The sequence below is a fragment of the Eubalaena glacialis genome, chromosome 7, assembly GCF_028564815.1.
Source record: "Eubalaena glacialis isolate mEubGla1 chromosome 7, mEubGla1.1.hap2.+ XY, whole genome shotgun sequence".
Lineage (NCBI taxonomy): Eukaryota > Metazoa > Chordata > Mammalia > Artiodactyla > Balaenidae > Eubalaena > Eubalaena glacialis.
Window position 1 is genome coordinate 97,371,007 of NC_083722.1, and position 9,263 is coordinate 97,380,269.

The window sequence follows — 9,263 nt, forward strand, 5'->3', positions numbered from 1 at the left end:
CCGTATTCCATTGACCAGAACTCAGTCACGTGATTCCACCCAGCTGCAAGGGATCCTGAGAAAACTAGCTCAACTGCATGCCCAGGAACAAAAGGAGAATAGAGTACTGATTAACACTTGTAGTCTCTGCCTCATGGCCTACCAAACTTCTATTTTGCAGAGTTATGTATAATGGAAAAGGAGAAAAAGGAGTAGTTAGGTTGTTATAGTATATATGCCTATCTAGATAACTTAGAGGACCATCTGGATTTGGGGATTTACTATTAACACTGTAAACATTTGCTGGCAATCCCAAAGGTCCAGGACAGGGGTTGAGAAATTTTCTGTAAAGGGCCAGATACAAATATTTTAGGTTTTCAGTGCCATATGGTCTCTGTCGAAATGACTCAACGGTCATTGTAGCACAAAACCATGCATAGGCAATATGTAAACAAATGAGCATGAATATGCGCCAATAACACTTTGTTTACAAAACAGGTGGCAGGACAGATTTGGCCTACAGGCCTTGGTTTGGCGACCCTTCATCCAGCATATTAGGTAATCTGTTATTTTGCAAGAATTTCAGTCTCATGCCCAGATAATTTTGCATAGACAGTGAGCATAGGGGACTGCCCAGCAGTAACATCAAAATATGGCTTTGCTGTGCTGGAATTTACCTGGTCAGACCACAGGGAGTATCACTTGTAGCAGGAGAGAACAAAGTTACTTTGTGAAAACTGGCCTTGGAATCAAAGGTAACTACTTGAGCTGGTTATGAAAGAAAAGAGAAAGTGACAAGGGGAAGACAGTGGTGGAACACAGCTAGATGTTATAGTGAATTTCTCTTAACTTTGATTTGTCTTAGAGGAAGGATTGGTTTTTCTTGCCTGTAGAGATAACCTTTCTTGATTTCACTATTTCTTAAATCCTGAGGAATCTCATATTCACCCTTATTTTTACCAGTCATCTCCACTTTATCCTTCTATACCGGTCTATCTCCTTTATATCATAAGTGCCTTCTTGAGATATTGTTGTCTCTTCTAATTAGATCTGCCAAATGGTGCAATAAAGCATATATGAATCACACAGATCCAAGTTCGAGTCCCTGATCTTTCACTCCCTAGCCCTGGGATTCGACACTTCACCCTCAGTCCCAGTATCTTCATTCTTAAAGTTGGCATAATCATAGTATCAAACTCAGAGCTTTGTTTTTGTGTAGATTAAATGTTAGTCTATATAGACCACTGAGTTCAGTTTTTGGTACCTAGTAAGCCCTTGTAAACAGTTTATTAATTTTTTTTCAATAACCCGATTTTTAATGAAATAAGATTTCTAGAACCATAATTCTACCAATGTTTCAGCAAAGTCAACAGTTACTTTATTTTTTTTTTTTAGCTCCAAAGCCCTTTATTCATTTGATATTGTTAAATACCATTTCCTTGACATACTTTTCTGCTGTAATGTTCATGGCATTGTACTTTTTAGTTTTTCTCTTACTTTTTTATACTTTATTCTTCATGTGTTTTGATGGCTTTCTTTTTCTGACTCCTAAAATGTGATGGTGGATGTGGTTTATTCCCGTACCCCTTCCACACGCACCCCCCCCCCCCGCAGCTCCCACTCTCGAGAACACTTACAGAGCAACAACTCTCAACAACCCCCAAAACAAAACAAAATCCTTAGGTTCAATGCTTCAAAATCTCTCATTTGCAACTTTATGATTAGCTGATATTTCCATGAGTTTCTTATTCATATCAAAGCATGTCCAAAACCAAACTGAATATGTGGTCTGAAACTTGATTCATCTTTCTAACTTGCCACCATTGCTTCAATTTCCCAGTCTTACAAAGTTTAAGTCATGTTCTACTCTCCCACTTCTCCTCTCATATTTATTCGGTTCTCAAATCCTGTCCTTCGTGCCAAATATCCTATCTTCACCATCTGTTTAAAAGAACCTCAGGTCTCATCCCTGAATTAATTCCTGCCCTCAGTGTCTCTCCATTTGTCCTTCCATCCATCCATCCATCCATCTATCCATCCATGCATCGATTCAACAATCATTAAGGCCTTACTATGGGCCAAATAGTCTGCAGGCTTCACTGTGAGTGATACATGAAATATCAGACAACTCCTGGCTTTTCAAAAAGTACCTTCTCTTGGGGAACACTAGGCATTGATCACATCTATATACTATGGACTCAAACTGTCTTATACTAAGATCGTGGCTCCATCACTTTCTATGACCTTAGACAATTTGCTTAACCTCTCCATGACTCATTTTCTCATGTGTAAAATGTGGATAATAATCGTACATCCTTGAGAGATGTTTTGTAAGTACAAATTAGAAGGTGGCACATCTAAACCTTAGCACTGTGGCAAACCTATAATAAACCCTCAATAAATGTTAGCACTTATTGTTGTCATTATTATTATTATTAATGAAAAATGAAAGGATAATTGTGACAATAAGGCCACACATGTTAAGAGCCAAGATGGGTCGTCTAGAGTTATGGTGATTCAAGGTCATGGGTGAGCTATGGTCTTTGTGGAATCAGTTTATTTAACATCCCAGCACAAACATAGGCTGTGTGCTTGTGAGTGGTGCTGGTAAGACTGAGTATGATTGGTGTTGGCCTCTAGTAATAAGCCAGGACATGTGGACTTCCTCCTATTCATGATGGGGAGACATTTTAGATTTTTGAGTACGGGAAAAATTTGATGGAATCAGTGTTTTAAAATAACTTAAAATCTTACAATGATCCTCTATTCCTGTATGCTTGACCCTTATAAAGGCCAATTTTATAATTTATCCCCATTTATATATTGCATTGTCCCAAGTGGAGTAAGAATGAACTATGCATTATTTCAGAGTTTTTATTTTTGGTACATAATAAGTATTCAGCAAATACTTGATCATTTACTGAAATATAACTTCTTTGATTGAAGCAAATGATTTAGGAATTTTCAGATCACTTTATTTTATGAAGATATATTCATGTTGTCACTTTGTTCCATGGTTACATTCAGTACTATCAAATCAAGGCTAATTTATTAAAAATGCATGTGGTGCTTTGTTACAAGACAAAAAGTCTGTAGATACACCAGCCAAGTCATCTCCACTGCTGTAAAATTAGAGAACAAAATCAACTGATTATAATTCTGAGATACAGTCTTCAGAATGATTAAGAATTTGATTATTCTACGGAATTATGCTTATATATGAACATCACCCCTGTTTTCCCCATCGGGAGAAAAAATCAATTGAGATGGAAACATCTTATTTGGCTCTACTTTGGTGGTTTTGCTGTTTTGATCAAATACTGTGATTGTAAAGACCAAGGAGCTATTTTAAATAGTTTACCTCTCAGAATAAAATATATTTGTTTCTAAACTTGGCCAGCTACTATGCCAAGCCAGTATTTACCGAGGGCCTTAATGAAATGGCTATTTGGACAAATCGAACTATAACCACGTCGATGCGTGGAGGGAAGACAAATGAGCCTTAGGGAATGCATTGCACCTGGCATGAGTTGTGTGTACCTCTAATAGGAAAGAGCCCTTTGTTTTTGGAGCCTTGGCGTTGGCCTGGCAGAGTGGTGAAGATCCTGCCTGTGCTTTCCAGCTCATAGCAGGATGCTCCACTTCTATTCAGTTCCTGAGTATCCTGTAAGCAGCACTGTTATCAGAGCTACATTTGAGATGAAAGGAATCCCTATTATGGCAGATACTGAACATCTCCACAGGATATCACTTGGTAAGGATTAGGCTGTTATGAAGGCAGTGAATCTCTCCAACTTTAGATACAAAAAGGAGCTATTGCTTCCATAAGGTATTCAAGGTGGTCTTTAAAACATACTAAAGTTCCATTTATTCCAAATATTAGAAAATTGACTATTCTGGTTCAAAGAGAGTTTTCCATGTTACATGTTTCCCATACGCAGATTATGTATATATGTGTTAGATAATGATTCAGGTAGCATTACAGACTCTTTCTTTCTCCTAAGATAATTTATATGAACAATGGTATCACTGTACAATTGAACTGTATTCTTCACTTGGAGGGCCTCCGAAATGCTCGCAAAGTCTAAGGTTCACAAAAGCATCTGGTTGTCAATTATGTGCCTATGCCTATTTTCCAATTCCCTTTTAAAATCTGAATGATCCTTTTAAGTTCAGTTTACCGCTTTGACCCTAGAATACCACATATTTTATTGATAGGGTTATTTATTTCTCAAGGAATGTGAAATAAAGGTATAAAAATGTGTTTTCTAGATGAAGCAATTTTAGTATGCATTATGCGATTTATGTTTTTTCCCTTTCTGTCTCTCTCCATTACTCCTGCTTACTTAGGGAAGCAATGTTTGCTCATGTTTTAGGCTTGTTATTTTCTGACTTTATCATGCACTTTTCTGAGTTTAATGTGCACCGTAGATGCCCCGTTTAATGACACTTTCTGTACCCTTTTACAGAATTTCAGTCTCTGGGGAATCAAGAGCACAAAGTCATCCATCTTCAACAAATATACAAGATTACACCTCCTGATGGAAGTAAGTACAAAATTGGTGATGCTCTCCACGACCAGAATTACATTTAACTACCAATTCCCAAGGAGGCTAATTCATTTGCCAAAGGATATGAACAAAACCGCAGTCACCATTTCAGAGACCATATTTATTTTCCCTCTTTGAGATAATTCCAACAAGGGCCCATTTCACCTTACATTTTAGATCACATGATGGTGAGAAAATTCTATAACTTAAAGGATAGGAGTTTATTATGGTAAGTATAAAATAGAACAAAACAGTTGGGTTTCTACAGCTTTTTACGGGAAACCTCTTCTGACCTTCTATAAACAATTCCTTTGGTAAAGTCCCCATTTTATGTTGGTTTGCTCTGTCATCAGTGTAGAGTTATGGCTTGAATAAATTCTTGTTGAGGGTTGAAGGTTGGCATGGGAATGTCTTTCTATTCTAGATCTTATAATGGATGTGTGTAATTCGTCAAGTGTGGAACATATGCCTTGCTTTATTCACAAACTTTCACAGAGTTTAATTGCCAGCTATCACCTCCAAAATCGGGCAACAGTCTTTGATATTTAAATCATTTGAGTAAGAATTAGTCAGTAAGTCTTTGCAATTTGTCCCTAGTAAATATGTTAACTTACTTTCAAAATGAAAATACTTCAATAGCATTTTAAATTTTTCAAAAGGTTACTATTATGCTTCATTAGATATCTTGGTGAGCATTTTTTTTTTTTTTTTTTTTTTTTGGCTGTGTTGGGTCTTCGTTGCTGTGCGTGGGCTTTCTCTAGTTGCGGCGAGCGGGGGCTACTCTTCATTGCGCTGCACCGGCTTATTGTGGTGGTATCTCTTGTTGCAGAGCACGGGCTGTAGGCACGCGGGCTTCAGTAGATGTGGCTTGCGGGCTCTAGAGCGAAGGCTCAGTAGTTGTGGCACACGGGCTTAGTTGCTCTGCGGCATGTGGGATCTTCCCGGACCAGGGCTCGAACCCGTGTCCTCTGCATTGGCAGGCGGATTCTTAAACACTGTGCCACCAGGGAAGTCCCTTGGTGAGCATTTGATCTTTTCACTATATCTAAATTTTGGAGTGAGTGTGTGAATTAAAGACATGATTAGGCTGCCAGATAATATCAGTTTATAAAAACTTTATTTGCAATTTATTTCAGTAGCGTTTAGTGGAAAATTGTGTTTTCTGTATGTACATTAGATTTGTTGTATTTTTATGTGTGTTAAAAACATGGTATCCTCCAAATATTTATTTTATAAAGAAAAATGTTTAGGAATATAAAACAAACTTACTTTTATTTATTCCGTCTTGTCCTCTTTTTTAACTGGACTCTTAATACTTACCTGTGCCTTGAAAACTCACAAAAATTGCATTATACATTATGCTTTCATAATTTCTGATTATTAGATAATTATGAAAAATAAAAAATATCTTCTGCTCATGATAGCCAATTGTTGCATGAAAGAACAGACATGATATGATATTGGTTGCAATACCGTTAAGATAAATATTTTTTTGGTTCATAATAATTGTATCTGGTCCTGGAATAAACATCAGTCTAATTTTGAGAAACAGAAACAAGTTTCCCCAAAATGTATTTTTCATTGGATGAAGCAAAGAAAACATGTTTGGTATACAAGAATTGTTGTTAATTACCTTGTGTGTAAGATATTTATCAGTTTATCAGCCCTAGATGTTTCCACCAAAACGAGTCTTCCTTTGAGCATGCATAATAGAAAAAACACACTATACTGGGCAGAGAGTTGTTTTGTACTTCCTCTTAAGCAATTCATTAAAATTTAGATAAATTTTAAGCTCTTTTGTTTTAAAGTGGACTAGCTATATATATTCCACTTTGTTTTCAAATGCAAATGGTTAAGTGCTTTGCATTCTAATCAGTAAACAGCCCTGTGACTAGATCAGAATTTAATGATCTCTTCCTAGAGAGATAATGATGCAAAATTTAGATCTGAAAAGAGGATTCTCATTTTTATCTAATTGGGCTGATCTTTCTGTAAAATCTCTGCAAGCTTTGTAGTTGTGCTAATAATAAAACCCTGGATGAAATCTACATTATGAAAGATGCTATATTTTTGTTCAGGAATATAAATTATTGAAACATATCTTTATATATGAAATGGTATTTTTTTGTACGTGTGATAATGTGCATTTTCTCTTGAGTTGGGAGAATTGTCTCAGTTTTATTGGAAGTAAGAGCTAGGGCTTTTTGTTTAAACAGTCACGTATACTTTAAATAAATTGGAAGAAAAAAATAGTCTTTTACATCTACCCACATATTTCCATTTCCAGTTTCTTTATTTCTTTCTAAAGATCTTAGTTTCATCTGTTATCCTTTCCCTTCAGCCTTAAAAACTACTTTTAACATTTCTTGTAGTGCAGCTCTGACGGTGATAACCCTCTTTAGTTTTATTTTATCTGGAACTATCTCTATCTTGCCTTCATACTTGAAGAATACTTTCACTGGATCTAGACTTCTAGAGTTTTTTTTTTTTTTCTTTTAGCACTTTAAACTTGCTATTCACCTGTATGTTATGTGTTGCTTTTCTCTCTGTCTTCTTTCAAGGTTTTCTTTTACTCTTTGTTTTTTAGCAGCTTAATTACTGTGCTCCTAGGTGGGGTTTTCTTTGTATTTATTCTGCTATAGCATTGCTGAATTCCTTGAATCTATACATTTCTGACTTGCATCATGTTCGGTAAATTTTTGCCATTATTTCTTCAAATATATTTTATGCCCCATCTTTCTCTCTTCTTTTGGGACTCCAATTATACACATATTAAGTATTTTGAAGCTGCATTCATTTTTCTCCCTCCAATCTTGTCTCTCTGTTTGAGGTTGGAAAATTTCTGTTGATCTAGCTGGCAGACTGGGTCCTGCCCTCTGGTTAAAAGCTATAAAATAGGAAACTCATCCAGTGCTGTTTCCTTCCTCTGGGTTTCTACCCTTTCCAGCATCTGCCTGTTTGGGGAAACCTTCCAGCGCTTTCAGTTATTATGTTTATATTCTATCCATTCTTTACAGTTTTTTTGTTTGCTTGTTTGTTTTTATTTTATTTTTAAGTTTTTATTATGGAAAATTCAAGCGTAAGCAAAAGAGAGAAGAGTTTGAGGACCCCCTCCACCATGACCTGTCACCCAGCTTCCAACAGTTAACTCACAGACAATCTTGTTTCAACAATAATGCTACTACTCACCCCTCCTCCCAGATTATTTTGAATGACTCCCAACATCATATTATTTTGTTTTAAATATATCAGCATGTATCTCTAGATAGGGATTAAAAAAAACAAACCCACAATATCATTATCACAACAAAAAAATTAACAATAATTCCTTAATATTACCAAACATCTAATGAGTATTCAAACCCCCCAATTGTTCTACATATATATAATTTTTTAAACAGAAAAATATGGAATGCTTCATGAATTTGCGTGTCATCCTTGCGCAGGCGCCATGCTAATCTCTGTATCGTTCCAATTTTAGTGTATGTGCTGCCGAAGCGAGCACTCTTTACAGTTTTTATCTACAGGAGGGTTGGTCCTGAAAGGAACCATAACTAGGATTCCACAACTTTACATTGGAAAGAATTTCTTATATTACAAACCTTTAAAAATATAATTTTAGACTGTTTAATCATCATAAGGTTGCAGAATAATTTTTCAGGTTGAACAATGTGAAATCACCATCTTTGCAGGACTGACATAGGAACAATTTCATATAATTCAACCTAGTAATTATGTTCTCATGTATTTATAATTAATTTTATCATTGAGTATTTATGGGCATATTGAGCTACCTGTATTTCAGGTTATTTACATTGTATAGAGCCGTAGAATTGGAAATCCTGGGTCCAAATTTATGGACATCCTTAAACTTATTGAGTATAATTGCTAATTTTATTATTTAATTTTAAAACAGTAATACATAATGTAATTATTTTTTCCTAAAATGGTTGCATGAATTAATGGTGTCTAAAATGGCGTCTGTCCTAAAATTGGGTAACGCAATTATATTTGGGCTTTGCTTTTTTGTTTTGTTTTGTTTATTTTCATTAGCCAAAATATTGTCAAGTTATTTACTTTGATTTATGTTCTATGGTTGTTCGTTATTATCTACATTGCATATATTCATTGTACTTGTCAATTCATGTATGTTTTCTTTGGGTACTGTATCAGAATATTTTAGGAACCCTGGAATATTCCAGACTTTCATCATCAAATTTCTTCCTTTACTTATATTTGAGGATATTAAAATCTGCTTAATTTTAGGAAACTTTTATGCTGGCTTCTTTATACAAGATAGGAAAAATTTTAAACGTGTTTCCCATTTGTATTGGTGCGATGGACTGAGCAATAGGAAAAAGAATATGAGCCAATAAATTTTGCTTGTTTGGAGGAAACACTATATATAGGCAATATAAGGGTTATGTAAAACTCGTGCTTATAGTTTTGTGCCCTTAAATGTTTTAGCATGAGCTGGCAAAAAACTACCTGAGTGAGAAACACAAAAGATATAGCGGAAGATAGAAGAACTAATGCCTATACGATAAGGCAAATCTTTTGTGTCAAACAGGGGATTCAGAATCCTTGCTGTGGGCTTATTGTACTGTGGCATAGGGTTTGGAATGCCTTACTGAGATTGTCTGTTTATCATATTCTGAAAAACAACATGAAAAAATCGATTGATAAGTCTCATTTAACCCCTGAAAGAAAATAAATCCAGTGCAATGACTGTAA

The 9,263-nt window shown here is 35.5% G+C and overlaps 1 non-coding gene across 1 annotated transcript; it reads right to left on the bottom strand.

The window, feature by feature from the left end:
• Positions 1 to 7,930: 7,930 nt before the first annotated feature.
• LOC133095870 (U6 spliceosomal RNA) lies at positions 7,931 to 8,034 on the bottom strand. Its single transcript, XR_009701725.1, has one exon. It is a non-coding gene; the product is annotated as a U6 spliceosomal RNA (small nuclear RNA).
• Positions 8,035 to 9,263: the final 1,229 nt, after the last annotated feature.